This window comes from Crotalus tigris, unplaced genomic scaffold (assembly GCF_016545835.1).
Source record: "Crotalus tigris isolate CLP2741 ecotype Arizona unplaced genomic scaffold, ASM1654583v1 scf7180000024374.3283719, whole genome shotgun sequence".
In the NCBI taxonomy this organism is placed as follows: domain Eukaryota; kingdom Metazoa; phylum Chordata; class Lepidosauria; order Squamata; family Viperidae; genus Crotalus; species Crotalus tigris.
The window spans coordinates 2,652,693-2,669,318 of NW_024100544.1; the positions used below are offsets into that span (position 1 = coordinate 2,652,693).

The window sequence follows — 16,626 nt, forward strand, 5'->3', positions numbered from 1 at the left end:
GATTCAATTTAACCTAAAAAAATTTTAAATGAAATTTTGTATATTGATTTAATATTATTCATTTGACCTTTCTCAGTCATGCACTGGAATATTTGATATCACTGGTCAAGTTTCTAGTATTAAAATAAGCAGATCAACAAGAATTATTCTTAAACTGTATTTTATTTAAACTGAATTCATTCTGTCTTTAATAATGATATGTTTCAAAATAGAATGCATAATTAAATACAGTGGAATAGTATACATCAGCAAAAGCAACACCAATAAGTAACCCTAGCAATTTAATAATTGCAAGCCATTTGAAAAAAAGCCAGCTAAGGGATCAATTTTGGTGTGTGCCATGGTTGTTTATTACCATGTTGAAAATGTTCTCTTCTGTTTAGTAATTGTTCTATAGCCCTATTTTTGCAATACTGTACTGTTGTACAAAAGCATCCAAGCTAAGCTTCAAACTTAGGAGAAAAAAAAAACACTGCAGAGGGTGTTACTTTAAGTCATATGTCACATGTGATATGAAAACAGAATTTATTTATAGATCTCTCTATTCTTTGTTCTCTTCCAGCATACATTCTGTATGCATGTATAAGTACGGGCATTGAAATTGTGAATATTTTATTAAATCCATCATTGCTCCTTCAGTTGCTCTAATCAGAACTAATTGGTCCTAAAACATTATTTACCACTGTTAGACTATGTAATCAATGTGACCATGAGTGGATTATAAATCAATAGGCTTTTACTCTGCTACTAAAACATGCATACTGACTTTCTTGGTCCAATATTCCCCCCAACCTTCTATAAAGTTAAATTCTGCTGCTTAACAGAACTTAAACAAAACTAACCAAAATCAGAACCTTCTACAACTTATAAAGCACAATCTATACACATGAAATCTCTGTAGCTGATGACTTCCCACTCCTGACCTAGTCCAAAGTCCTAGTTTATCTGTACGGAGGAGGCAAATTGAATCACACATTCCATGAGACCATAATGCAAATGAAACAAATAGTATCATTCCTATATTGTGTGTCATGATGCTACAGTATGTGTGAAGTTATTGTGGTTTCTGCTGAACATTTATGTTCCAGGCCATATTTCCTAGCCCTCATGGTCAGCAGCAATTTTGCTTGTGGCTTTACTGTGTCCCCCATGTACCACTTTGGAGGCAGCAATGGTGATGAAACATTTTCAGTGAATACATTTGGGAAGGTCTGCACCATTCTCAGTAATCCTACTCCCCATGTTCAGTTGCCTGCACAATGAAGAGCAAGATCCTGGTCTCCTTGTCCTGCTTTCCAATCTTAGATATTTTATAGATAGCCCCTACCCCTTTGTTTGGAGAAGACTGGCTGTATGGCAACTCTACTAATCTGGAATTTTTTATCTTAATTTTGCTCAGAGGAATAAATGGTGGTCATTTTATTGCAGTATTTCCAAAGACCAGTTAGGTAGTACTTTCTATTTATACTTTGGGAGTTGCATGGAAAAAAAAGTGGTTTCAATTAGTTTAAAACACTTTATCCAAGATAACTTGATTGGCTATTGGTCTTAACAATTACCATCTTCAAGAAGCAAAACAATCTGCCTATGTTCTAAAAAAAAAGCTTTTCAGCTGATAAATCATGCAAGTTTAACATTTTGAACCTGAATTTTTATTTAGGTTTTGAGCTAGTACTTTGTAAATTGAGAGTCCTGTTTTTGTTAGTTTTGTTTTTATATGTTGGTGCAAAATGCATATCTAATATTTAGTGTACTTTCACACTATCCAATGTGTGTTTTTTCCCTTCTGATTTACATGATTAACTTATTTAATGAGGCAGAAAGAAGGTCCCATCCATTGTATTTAGTCACAAGCAATGTGGCACTGAATAAACAGTAACAACACATTAATCTTGCTGATTTCTCATTATTGTGCAGGAACAGAAATAAATTAGTACCTGATTCCATTGTTCCAAAGCATTTACCATGCTTAGCTGAAACGAGACAGGTATGCTACATTTTTCCCATTGTTAAACTGGAAGTTTCAAAAATGAAAAAATATAAGTACTGATAAATAAAATTGAAAAAGGAAGTCAAGAGGGTCAAAACTCTCCAAAACTTCTTTGATTTATTTCAAAGTATAGAAATGTTCAGCTACATCTTAAGGTTAAAAAAAAATCAGGAAGTGTATTACCACATCCAACAGAATATCAACATGGTGACAGCAAGAGTCAAAGGAAGTTATTCAAATTGAGAAATATCTGCTTAATAAAACCCTGATATACAGCTCTTCAGTTTAGTGAAGTTTAGATCCAATGAACAGAACCTGTCTATGTTTCTATGCACATGTATAATTTCATTCATCATTTTACACATGCACAGAACATGTATAATATGTAAAATAAGCATATGCAAAATCCATATGCAAATTATGCATGCATGAATTCCTTTCACAACTGTGGCAACATGGACAAAAAAAGGATGGATAACAAAAAATTAAAAGAACATATAACTGATCTTATCCTGTGGCATATAAAATCAATATTACAAATTCCCCAAATACATCAGCAGTTGAACAAGCATTTGGATTGTCATGCAGGTAGCTAGGATCTCAAAGAAGTGCCAAAGGAGAATAAGATAATTACAGAGAAATTGTTTATGGATTTTGTATCTAGCTTCCCTTTCTGCATGAAATGACACTTTGAGGAAGCAATGAAATGAGCAATAGTGACAAAAATGAAGCTCTGGGCTTTAACCTTTAATTCATACTTGAGAAGTCACAGTGTCCGGATGGAAGGATATAAATCATGTATAGACTGAGATGGACTCAACTGAATGGTACCAATCAAAAAAGGAATTTGGAGGTTCAGAGTGAAAATTTGAGTGCCAAAGAGGAGGACAGTCATTAGCAAGGTAGATAGACTCAATTATTGTTTTTATATACAATTTTATGAAGGATTTTAATTACAATAGTAAAATCCAGGGCTTTTTTTCTCATACAACGCCCAGAACGGAGTTCCGGCACCTTTTTCGGATGGAATCTTGTGGGGTAGGCAAGGCGGGTTGTATGACATGTGTGAGTTCCGGCACCTTTTTTTTTTTCTTTAGAAAAAAAGCACTAGTAAAATCTAAGGGAGGGAGGAGGGAATAGAATAGAATAGAATAGAATAGAATAGAATAGAATAGAATAGAATAGAATAGAATAGAATAGAATAGAATAGAATAGAATGGAGCAGAATGGAGCGGAGAGGAATGGAACGGAATGGAATGGATCGGAACAGAACAGAACAGAACAGAACAGAACAGAATAGAATAGAATAGAATAGAGCTGGAAGGGACCTTACAGGTCTTTTAGTCCAGCCCCCTGCTCAAGCAGGAAAACCTATACCATTCCAGACAAGTGACTATCTAGTCTCTTCTTAAAAACCTCCAGTGATGGAGCACCAACGATTTCTGAAGGCAAGCTGTTCCACTGGTTAATTGTTCTCACTGTCAGGAAGTTTCTCCTTAATTCCAGGTTGTTTCTCTCTTTGATCAGTTTCCAACCATTGTTTCTTGTCTTGCCCTCTGGTGCTTTAGAGAATAGTTTTATGCCCTCTTCTTTGTGGCAGCCCCTCAAATACTGGAATACTGCTATCATGTCACCCCTGTTTCTCCGTTTCTTTAGACTAGCCAAACCCAAGTCCTGCAGCTGTTCTTCGTATGCTTTAGTCTCTAGGCCTTTGATCACTTTAGCTGAACTTTTTCCAAAGTCTCAACATCTTTTTTGTGATATGGTGACCAAAATTGGTTGCAGTATTCCAGATGTGGTCTTAGTAGGGTTTTATAAAGTAGTACTAATACTTTGCATGATCTTGATTCAATGCCTCTGTTTATACAACCCAGGATTGTATTAGCTTTTTTGACTGCTGCTGCACTCTGCTGGCTCATAGTCAGGTGATCGTCCACTAAGACTCCAAGGTCCCTCTCACAGTTACTGCTTTTGAGCCAGTCTTGCCTAATCTGTACTTGTACCTTTGATTTTTCCTTCCTAAATGTAAAACTTTGTGTTACTCCACATTAAAATTCATTTTGTTGGATAAAGCCCATTGTTCATGTTTGTCAAGATCTTTTTGGGAGGGAGGCAGGGAGGGAGGGAGGAAAGAAGGAAGGAAGGAAGAATATTATTATGAAAATGCTGAAATGTTTTCAACAAGCCAACAGTTTGACAAATAAGAGAAGAAAACTATTAGGAACACATTTGTTCACAAAGGATGGCAAGATAAGTCCAGTTTTTTTTAAAACAGAAATGTAGTTTTAAAATTAAAGAAAAATAAATAACATGAAAAGCTCATTGTTCTCCCATTTGCAAACAGGGAGAAATTAAGTCTACCTCTTGTGAGGCCAGTTCATCATTAAGGAATGGCAAAGGCAGGATCTTGCCAATATTTATAAAACAGGCATTTCTTTAGAAATTGACAGCCAATATAAAATACTTGATACCTAACACTGTTACAGATAGTCATCCAGTTATGACCACCGCTGGGGCCAGAATTTCCATTGCTAAGCCTGTGGTTGTTAAATGAGTCACACCCTATTTTACAACTTTGGGGCTATCGTTAAGTGAATCACATGGTCATTAAGCAACTCTGGCCTCCCCCATTGACTATGCCTTTCCAGCTGGGAAATCTATAAATGGTGATCATGTGACCCCAAGGTGCTGCTAGTTGCCAAGCACCCACACTTTGATCATGTGACTGCAGGGATGCTGTATGGTTATAAGTCACATTTTTCGGTGCATTTTATAACTTTGAACAGTTGCTTTAAAAAATGGCTGTAAGTCGAGGACTACCTGAAATTCCAAACAACAGTCTGTATTTTGTAGTCTTAATAGTCACCCAAGTTGAATTATTGCCTCCCTTCTTGGTATTGCCATAGAAAAAAAATTGAAGGCAAAATCTTATTTATATATTTAGTACTTAATTTTATTTAATTTGCTTTTCTAATTTTGACTTTCCAATGGTTTGGGTAAATTAGAAAGATAGTGGTAAACTATATTGGCTTTATGCTCTCTGTAAACATCCTTAGTGCAAGGCGATTGGAGTCTGGGTCTACCACCATGACTCCCACCCTGTCTTTGCCCTCAACTTATTTTTTAATGCACCCAGCAGGGTTTGATGTATGACATACAAAATCTGCCTAAAAATGCTTTTCAGTGAAGATTTTCAGCTGTACGTTGAGAGCAGTAATCTATCAGTCGCAAGCTGGACAGTGAAAATATGCCACAATAACAGTACATTTTGCCATTCTAGTAAATATTTCTCTCAAGGTAAGATCAGAAAACATCCCTGTAGAAACAGCATATAATTTTGTTTGCTTCCAAAGACATTAACAAATAGTGCATTTGTCTGATGGCAACCAGTGGCAGTGAAATTGGTGGGAGGACTAGAACAGAGGTGATGAGGGGACCAATACAAAGAGAAGGTTACATATTAATCAGTTTTGGCTAAGATGAATAATGAATAAGCCATTTAGCAGGCCCTTGTTTAATCATGGTAATGATCTATTAAGCACGGTGTATGAAAAGTCTAGCACAGGTCATCTTTTGCATTTAAAATATTATTTAATTTTAGCCCTTGACCTCTATTTCTGTTCACATGGAAGATGTAAAAAAATTAAAAACAAATTCCCCAAACAAGTGACTCTTATAGCTTTACTGGATTTAACCACATTTATGGTGATTAAAATTGCCTTCTATAATCATAATTCTTTTACTGCATAATTTAAAATAAAACTGTCCAGCAAAAAAGCAAAATGCTTTGATGATCTGGACAAACAAAGTACAAGGAATTGGGAACTGAAGTAGATGCAATATACAAATTCTATAGATACAGCAGTGTTTTCTTCTTCTCATTTGAAAAGATGGCAGTAAATACATGTAAAAGAAAACAGGATAATTTAAGCATGCAAGAAGGTACCAAGCAGTAACTGACAAACTTGGGAGAAAAAAGCGAGGTGGGGCATGAATATTTGGTCTATGCAAGAGTAGGAATCAAGAAAGAGAAGGGCTTTCTTGTTTTCCAATGAATTGTAAATGTGGGTGCAAAAAGAAGGAAGGAAGGAAGGAAGGAAGGAAGGAAGGAAGGAAGGAAGGAAGGAAGGAAGGAAGGAAGGAAGGAAAGAAGGCAAACAGACAGACAGACAGATCCTGGCAGAAAATCAGGACAGTTTGAGATTGGGTAAGAAGTCTGGCCCTTTATAAGACTTTAAAACCTGGGGAATCTGAATATGCTAAGAGCCAGTTACTTATCTCGGCTGCTGTACATATTTATTTTAAATATTTTTATCAATTTTATTTCTTTTATAGTTTTAGAATTGTAAGCCACCTGAGTGATTGATTGAAAAGGGTGGTTATAGCAATTTAACATCTGTACCTCTGTGTGTGTGTGTGTGTGTGTGTGTGTGTGTGTGTGTATGAATGTATGAATGAATGAATGAATGAACAAACGAATAAATGAACGAAAGAACAAACGAACGAACAAATAAATGAATGAATGAATGATCCGAATCTGATTAACGAAGGGTAAAGAATAATTCCTCTTCATACTGAGAAAGGAGCAGGGGTATATAATTTAGAGAAACTGGGCATATGCATTCATCCTATGGTTTGGTTGTAGTATGCAAAATAATTCATATCAATTTGGACCTTCCACCTCCTAATAATTTTATCGAAAGTCCCAATTTTAACTTTCCCAAAAACCCCTCCATCTTTTCCTTCCATGTGGGCTATAAAATACTTGCAATATTTTTGAAGATTGGAAGTTATTGGAATGAGAATCTTTAAATTTTGCTGCATGTATCTCATGGCTGTAATTGTGCAGCTTCTGTGTAGATGTTGAAAAATAATCCAGGGAAAAAAATTGTGGGGACTACAAAGGATTATAATAAGTTAAATTAATGTAATGTTGTGGTTTGTTTTACCTGTTCAGTAGGAAAATACAGAAAACCAATAGAGTGGCATAAATAATAGATGGATAACTGGCTGAAAATACTGAATATTTAGCACTTTCCAAGCAAGATTCCAGTGCGATAATGTCTCAGAACACCCAAACTTTAGCTGGAGTGTTTTACTACTCTTGGGAGAAAGAACTAGGGATGAGAACTGAATATTGGAACCATCTTGCAATATATCATTTTAACATCCTTTCCCTAAAGCCCTGTAACTGAGAGCCTTGCTAAAACATTCACTATGAATCTAATCTAATCTAAAGCTCTTCCCTCTTCATCTCTCTCTACTTTGGATTTTTCCTGCCATGAGAATTTAGTGAGAAATTTATCAACTTTGTAGTATCCTATGTCTTCTTATCTCTTTTAAGTTCTGAATTACTAATAAAGAGTCAGAGAAGGTGTAGATTTGGATTTGGTTTACTCAGACTGATGTAGTTCAAGGTCTAGAGTTCACCTGCATGAAAAATCTATGCTTACCTTTTTGTCCAATGATCAATGTTGCATTAGATTACTATCTCTTAGAAGCTGAGGCTGAGAAGCATTCCTCTTTAGTAACACTTCCCAGCAGACTTCCCTCATGCCATAAAGGGCAGATTGTATCTGGCATGGGTTTAAAAGCATTAGATCATTCTTTATGTCTGGGCATATGACGCTTTCTATTCTATTCTATTCTATTCTATTCTATTCTATTCTATTCTATTCTATTCTATTCTATTCTATTCTATTCTAACTGTTCTTTTAGTGACCATTCAAAGTTACAATGGCATTGGAAAAAAGTGACTTATAACCATTTTTCACAAAACCGTTACAGCAGCCCCATGGTTATGTGATCAAAATTCAGATGCCTGGCAACTGACTCATACTTATGATGGTTGGTGTCCTGGGATCATGTGATGAACTTTTGCAACCTTTTGACAAGCAAAGTCAATGGGGATGCCAAGACTCTCTTAACAGCCATGTCACTCACTTAACAACTACAGTGATTCACTTAACAAATATGGCAAGAAAGGTTGTAAAATGGGGCAAGCTCACTCGACAAACATCTCACGTCGTAATATAAATTTTGGGTCCCATTGTGCTTGTAAGTTGAGGACTACCTGTATTCCAATGCCATACTGTTCATTCTATTCTATACCAGGAAATAACTGTTGAGTACATGTTTCATTCTTTTGATTCACATGTGCATGTTAATTATAAAAGATACACATGTAATTTGACCTTTATTGCTTCACTGAGGCTGTAAGACAAAAACTGATAAAACAGCTTATATTGTGTGGAAAAGAACCAATAAGTACATTCTACAATCTATTTTTAAATTCCTCATTTAGTGATGAATGAAGTTGAAATATCTGATTATATCCTGTAGTGTCCCTTCATCTTTTTTTTTATTATTCCAGTAATTGTGTTTGACAAATGCTTAACCATCACCAGCAGGATTCAATAAACCCTCTTATTACTGGATTTCAGTTTAGTGGTTTTCAAATATAAGGGATAAAAGTTGTTTGCTGGTTTAAACATGTAAAAAACCCTACTCTGATTGAATAAATATTTGGGTGTAATGGATACTCTCATCTTTGATAGTTCATTAAATCATTGATTCACTATTTTTTCCATCATTTTGTTACAGCAACTGTTGTAAAAGTCATAATTTAGTCATTTCTCTCAACCCAGGTAAAATAAATGAAATGTGTCTTGCTGCACAAATTGCTCACTAGACCTCACTCTTATATAATGTATATATATAATGTGAAGTAAAATAAGGTGATCACCAGGAAAAAATCATAAACATAAATGTTTAATATACAAAACCAAGCTTTTGTTGGCCACACTACCAACATCGTCAGGGTATAAAATGCTGGATCCGGGAGTCTGTTTTTATGTGGCCGGCTGCCTCTGCTCTTTGATCCTGGATTGGGTCATAGGTCTACCCATTAGCATCGGCTGTGTAGTTCTTAAAGGGGCCGTTTCTAAAGTTGTCCTCTCCTCTCCAATTGCTGTTGTTTTTTTCCTTGTGCATGTGTGGGTGCCTGGAGAGCCACTGTTCATCCGCTCCCAGTCGTCCCTCCGCCCTCCTTTATTTTAGTTTGCTTCTGTATTGCTGTGCTATCTAGTGTGCGTGCTTCAAGCTCTGTTCTTCTGTTTGCCAGACCTGCTGCTTTCCTTGCCCGTGTGTGTGTATGTGTGTGTGTGTGTGTGTATATATATATATATATATATATATATATATATATATATATATATATATATATATATATAATAAAAATGAACACTAGGGTAATAAAAACTAAAGAAGTTTTTAATGGGTTAAAACTATAAAAGTTTTAAAAAGCGCCAAGCTTTCGCCGTCACCTGCCGGCATCCTCAGGGCTGGCGTGCCAGAGAATGAGAAGGTCTTTTTATAGGCGTGCCGAGGTTTGCACTCGGTTCCTTGATCTTGTTATGGGGCCTGATTGGTTCAGCCGTGTGTAGTTGGCCTGCGCTTTTTTTTTTTTCTCTTCTTAGTTGTATTTTTATCCTCGTCCGTCTCCAGTTCTCCCAACCTCAGATTAGCTGAATGGCAATTCCAGTTATTTCGGTTGCTTTCATGTTCCGATCTCCCCTCAGGCTTGGGTGGTGGTGGACGTTCCAAGTTCCTTTCTCTGCCCCTTTCTGTCCGGTTGCTACTTTTAGAGTCCCATATATTTCCGGTCTCAATGCTTTCGGTTTTAATATGTTTATCATCCTGGTAATCCCGTAAATTGTTACGAGTCTGGTATAGCGTGGGGGGGTATTCCGCATGGTGGAGGGGTCGTCTCTTGTTCGTTGTCATGCCCAGCTGTCTCGCACGTGTCTTACTCTGAGTGCTCAATCCTGGGGGTGTGTGCACAGTCATCGGGGTGCGTCCCTCCTGGTTACCGTGTTCTTCCTTAATTCTCCCCTTTTTTACCTTGTTGGAAGCGCTAATCTGAGGTTGGGAGAACTGGAGACGGACGAGGATAAAAATACAACTAAGAAGAGAAAAAAAGCGCAGGCCAACTACACACGGCTGAACCAATCAGGCCCCATAACAAGATCAAGGAGCCGAGTGCAAACCTCGGCACGCCTATAAAAAGACCTTCTCATTCTCTGGCACGCCAGCCCTGAGGATGCCGGCAGGTGACGGCGAAAGCTTGGCGCTTTTTAAAACTTTTATAGTTTTAACCCATTAAAAACTTCTTTAGTTTTTATTACCCTAGTGTTCATTTTTATATTTTATTATGAATATCCCTAGGGTTCACATTTTTAACCTTTTTAATCATATATATATATATATATATATATATATATATATATATATATATATATATATATATATTTTCTGAGGTTTTCGCGGGTGTTTGTATGCAGGTCTTTGGTTGTTTGGGTTTTCTCCCGCATAAAATTGGAAGTGTCTTGGCGATGTTTCGACGAAGTCCCATTCGTCATCTTCAGGCTGGTGTTTTCAGCTTCGTGCTTCGAGCAGCAGCTGCTCGAAGCACGAAGCTGAAAACACCACCTGAAGATGACGAATGGGACTTCGTCGAAACGTCGCCAGACACTTCCAATTTTACGCGGGAGAAAACCCGAACAACCAAAGACCTACATATATATATATATATATATATATATATATATATATATATATATTTGTTTTCTGAGGTTGCTCCTCGAAGCACGAAGCTGAAAACACCAGCCTGAACATGACGAATGGGACTTCGTCAAAACGTCGCCAAGACACTTCTAATTTTACACGGGAGAAAACCCGAACAACCAAAGACCTATATATATGATGCAATCTTCGATCTCCGGGAAGAGTATACTCCAGTTATTTATCAGCAAGGGGATAAAAAGAACTTTCCCACCCCCTAAGCCCCACTCTGAGGATGCTGGCAGAGGACCAGCGAAAGCTAAGTTGTTTTAACCTTGTATATAACTATTTTTATTGTTTTAAATATTGTTTTAACAATAAATAACTGGAGTATACTCTTCCCGGAGATCGAAGATTGCATCATTGTATAAATATGCCCGGGATTCATATTTTTACAACCATTAAGGATACACACACACACACACACACACACATACAATGAATCAATTTTAATTCATTATTCAGATATTAGAGTCTGCTATATATAATTCTAATTTTCAGCTTTTTAATCATCTAACATCTCATATAAGAATAGTTTGCTATTTTAATCTATACAGCAGTTGAAAATGAGGTGTTGATGGTGTTGGTAGAGGAGGAGGAGGAGGAGGAGAAGGAGGAGGAGGAGGTAGAAAACAAAGATAAACAGTAATGGCATTGTCATTACATATGTTGATTCTTTTGTACATGTGAAGTATTTGCCTTGAAGGAATATATAATTTATTCAAGCACATTCTCACATCATGTCCCTTACGAATTAGAAAACATTTTTTGTCAGAAGCTGAGATATAAAACTACCTCTATTTACTGAATAGTGAAGGTAGCAAAGGTAACTGTCTCTGTAAAAAGGCTTAGTATCAAAAGTGAATTGACTGTCACCACACAAAGAGGTTGTACACAATTTTGCCTTTAGCTAATGGGGACATTGCACAGATATGTTTCCACAGGTGGTTCTTGAGCTTGCTTCTTTGTTTACAGAGCACTGATGTGCTCTTTCTTCATCAATTGCCCTCCATTTGGCATGAGAAATTTTCTTTCATTCTTCTTGTGACAAAACTCCTCCCCCAACTGAATCAAGGAGAAAAATTTATTTGTGTCCCACTCATCATAAAAAGCCCTACAAATTAAATATCCATATGAAAAATAAGTGCTGTTTCTTTTTTAAAAAACATATTTTATTGTTTTTTTTATTTCTTAGAACAAAGTGCTTGAGACACACAGTGGTGCTGGGGTAATCAAACATCCAAACATAAAACCATATATGAATAACTCAAACAATACAATAAATATTCCCTCTCTATTTCCCTCAAATAACATAATATATTTAAAATAATCCATTTCTAGATTAAATTTCTATAAATTCTAAACCTGTTTTTAAGCCTTATAAATTTATAGTTACCATAGTCAAATTTAACCTTAAATAAACGCATTATCATTTCAGGTATCCTTTCCAGATATATTCTAGTTCTGATCTCTTAAGTCCTTAATTTTATCACAAGTCTTATTTATTTCTTTTTCCACTACACACTATGTATCCTGATTAAAATAAAATATTAGTCTACCCTGTACATATATAGTCCATCAATCCATCAATCTCTTTAACCTAGCAAAATAATATCAAATCTTAAATCATTTAAGTGTGTTAGATAAGATTTAAATTTCATCCAAGTAATTATCATGCCTAAAAACACCCATATTATCACACAAAAACATCATCTGACTAATTTAACTTGTTCAATTAATTATTGAGTCAATCCATATCTAAAGGATTTTCTTCATTCTATTACGTAATAGTTTTCATGGAAATAAACCTATTATTCTAAAAAGTACATTCTTAGTCTATTTAAAATATGTATTCTAATAATCACCCATTTTTCTCTTACTTCTAACTTTAAATCTTAATCCTTAAATCAGTCCATAGTTCTACAGTGTCTTTTAATCCATTACATATAATTTTAAGTTTCTCTTTTCAGTCTTATTCTAAAAAATAAGTGCTGTTTCTAATTGTATCAGTAGAAAAAAAAGAACGTAAATAACTTGTACATGCATGGAAAATATAATGAAAGTTTTAAGCCAATGTACATAATGTCAATTTGAGCTTTCTTTTTTTTTAAATAACTATTCTATAAATTAATCTGTTGTCAATAATTATAATTAATAAAACTTAACTATGAGCCCTTATAGTTGATAATAGACATGTAGGCATGTATTAGGCTGTCACTGATTAAAATGTTATAAATATTTTAAAATAATGTTGCTCATAAATCTGTGGATCCAACTCAAAGGAGTAGAGGACAGAAATAATACTTAAAAGCTCTCCTCATCTTCTGCTTGCAGAGCACAAGTCTACAATAATGTCAGAAATGCCAGCTTTTGATAGGATCGTTTAGTTATTTGCATGGATTGAATTTTATTAAGATTATTAGCATTATTAGAGGTGACCTGGGTAATAAACATTTTATGGATTGTGAAAAAAGGTTTGCTGTGCACACAACCTTCTGAGCTGGTCAATATATACTTAATGTCTGGCACAAAGAAATGACAAACTATTACTAATTCTAGTCACAAAACAAGTTCCTCTAAACACCAGTGAACTATAAAAGCTGGCTCAGGGATGAAAAATTATTTCGTTCTGATTTTCAGTATTAGTAATAATACATGTACTGGACTTTAGTATTACCATCCATGATAATTTTAGAACATTGCTTTACAATAGTCTATTAAATAAACATTGATTTGTTATGGTCCACCTATAAGACAAAACATGAAATTTCCTTAATAAGCATCTCTACCTAGACAGAGATTCATATAACCAGAGATAGTGGTTATAATTACTTAGTTACAACAAATATAACAGAATAACAGACTAACATAGTTGGAAGGGACCTTGGTTCTAGTCCACAGGTCGGCAACCTGCGGCTCCGGAGCCGCATGCGGCTCTTTGAGCCTTTCCCTGCGGCTCCCAGCCTCCTCTGCCTTTGCAGAGAGAGACAGAGACAGAGAGAGGCAATTGCACTTCCCTGCTTCTCTCTCTCTCTCTCTCTCTCTCTCTCTCTCTCTCTCTCTCTCTGTGTGTGTTTTTGTGTGTGTGTGTGTGTGTGTGTGTGTGTGTGTGTGTGTGTGTGTGTGTATAAAAAAAGAGAGTGCACTCACAGTGTTCTCCGAGGAGCTGAAAAGCTTACTGGGCGGAGCTCTTTCCTTCCTTCCAGGAAGCAGGAAGGGCAGGAGAGAGCTAGCTAGCCCAGCTAGGCTGACTCAGGAATTCTGGGAGTTGAAGTCCATGAGTCATAAAAGAGACGAGGTTGACTACGCCTGATCTTGTTGGACAACAGCCAGAAGCTTGTCAGGTGAGCAGCAGATAGGAGAGGGGGGGAAGAAAGAGAGAGAGAGAGAGAGAGAAAGAGAGAGAGAGAGAGAGAGGGGAAAGAGAGAGAGAGAGAAAGAAAGAGAGCGGGGGAAGAGGAGTGGCAGACCAAGGGCAGATAGAGAGGGAGAGAGAGAGAGACCCTTTTGACATCTAAAATGAAGATAACACTGCATATATCCTTTTTTTACCTGTGTGTGTGTGTGTGTGTGTATGTATATATATATATATATACATACATATACATATATATACACACACACACACATACATACACACACACAAACACACACACACAAACACACACACATCTATAATAAAGGTAAAAAAGGATATATGCAGTGTTATCTTCATTTTAGATATCAAAATGGTTTTGCGGCTCCCAGTGTTTTGTTTTTGGTGGGAAACAGGTCCAAGTGGCTCTTTAAGTGTTTTGGGTTGCCTACCCCTGTTCTAGTCCAACCTCCTGCTCAATCAGGAGACCCTATACCATTTCAGACAAATGTCTTCTTAAAAACTTCCAGTGTTGGAGTACTCACAACTTCGGAGGCAAGTCGTTCCACTGATCAATTTTTCTCATTGTTAGGAAATTTCTCCTTAGTTCTAGGTTGGTTCTCTCCTTGATTAGTTAATAACCTTTATATTAAAGTTTAAGAATTTTGTTAAAATATTGAGAGCTAATATAAATAAAATAATCCTTGAAGCATTATATATTTCCAAACAATATTTGTTCCTTGGGTTTTATATACAGTTTGGGGAGTTATTTTTAATATTTTCAGTTTATAGTTATTTCTAATCATTTATTGATAAGCTGTTTATTTCAATAGAAATTATAAAAGAAAAGAAATAATCAAGCAAGTGGACTGCTGAAATTATAGATAACCAGGCAGCATGATTTGAGTCAATTAATGGGTACAAATACACATTAAAAATATTGTGTGGAATGGCATGAAATTAATCTTTTTGCTGGAGGGGGGGGACTAAACGTTATTTAAATAAATAATAAATAATTCCATTTGCAATGAATGAAAAGACTTATTTGACTCAAATCTCATGAATAACATTAAACACTCCTAGTAGTTTATGGGATGGAAAAAGTATTCCTAGCTGCCATTTCAAAGAGCATCTTATTATGCAGGAATTTAGATTTATAGCCACAGAGATCACATTTTTGCTACTTTCACACAGTTTTAACATGACATGATTTAATACATACAGCAATTATGTTGAGCAAAAATACAAGGAAATACTATAGGTAGGATTTAAGAATCTCTTTAATAAACAGAAACGTTAACCTGAAATAGAATGCAATATTGCCAGAATAGCCAGCTTTTAAGATTAAGGATTGGCAGTTCACTTATTTCTTTCAGGAAACTACTGGTTTATATTCCGATCATGCAGGCTATGCATGATTCTTGCAATGCACAAGTGTGAATGTGATAATATTATTATACCCATCCTTGAATGAATAATTTGCTATATGCTCAAAGAGTATGCTAGTTATTTACTCACCTGAATTTGAAGTCCTAATTTATTTCTTGATTTAGGACAGATCTGCTGAAATTCTCAAAGATAGGTTTTTGTGTTAGGTTTTTAGACTCAGGTGTACAGAGAGGCCAAACAGCTGTATTCAGAGTCTGTCTCCGAAGCTGTAGAATTGGTTCAGTATTGCCTGAGTAATTCTGGAGGTAGTTTAGTCCAATTCAAAGCATAAATCTAGCATGAAATTGGAAAAAACATAGTTTTCTTCTTCCATAATATAAACACAAAAGGGTATGGCTATTTGCTATTCAACAGATTGGGGTATTGCTATGCAAAATTATATTGCAATAAGGTTATTAAATATGGCAAATTTAATAAATGTCAGCACATGGCTATCAAAAATAATTTCTTAAAACTTTGTTAACTTTGTTGCTTTAAGATGAAATGTGATAAAGTGTGCTGAAATAATAGCCCTGGTCAAACCTATTTTAAAAAGATAAGTGCATTGAAGAATATGTGAAAGGAGCAGAAGTTTCTGTGGTGTATGTGTTTATGTATGCGTATATATACACAGAGAGAGAGACACTGATTCTGGTACAATTGAAGGACCCATCAATTATTATAGACTGTAATAGTATGTGAGAATAACTTTGGTATACCGGGAACAGCTACAGCCAGGAGAACAGTCACATAAGGATTGGCTTAGCCTCCAAAAGGAAGGACAAATGTCTCAGAAGGAACCCTCCTTAATCTGGGGGGGTGTAAAGGCAGCAGGGGAAAAATGTATTTTTAGACTTGCAAGATTCTGTTAATGCAACATTACAATAAAGTAGAATTAGTTCACCTGGGCATGCTTGCTATCTATAAGGTGACCAACTTTTTTATAATGAAAAGGAGCACACAAATAAATTGAAGAAAAAAATATTGTAAATAAAAGAAACATTTTATTCATTGCAACAATAATACAGAATACACTATAATATGATAAATGCATAATAAAAAACATTTGTAACAATAACATTTTATGTTGTAATTATGCTTACATGCCGTGCCCCCGCCTGCAACTGCCCCGCCAGCACTGCTGCCCTGCTGTATAGAGCAGGCCCCATGGCTCCCAAAGCACCGGCTGTGCCGGCTCTGGCTCTGCCCTGGGGGGGCAGCCCACCATCAA

General features: G+C 35.9%; 1 protein-coding gene across 2 annotated transcripts in view; it reads left to right on the plus strand.

Annotated features, from left to right (window-relative positions):
- The window catches only part of DPP10 (dipeptidyl peptidase like 10), a 621,333-nt gene that overhangs the window by 325,005 nt on the left and 279,702 nt on the right, over nt 1-16,626 (plus strand). The gene's annotated exons all lie outside the window — the stretch shown is intronic.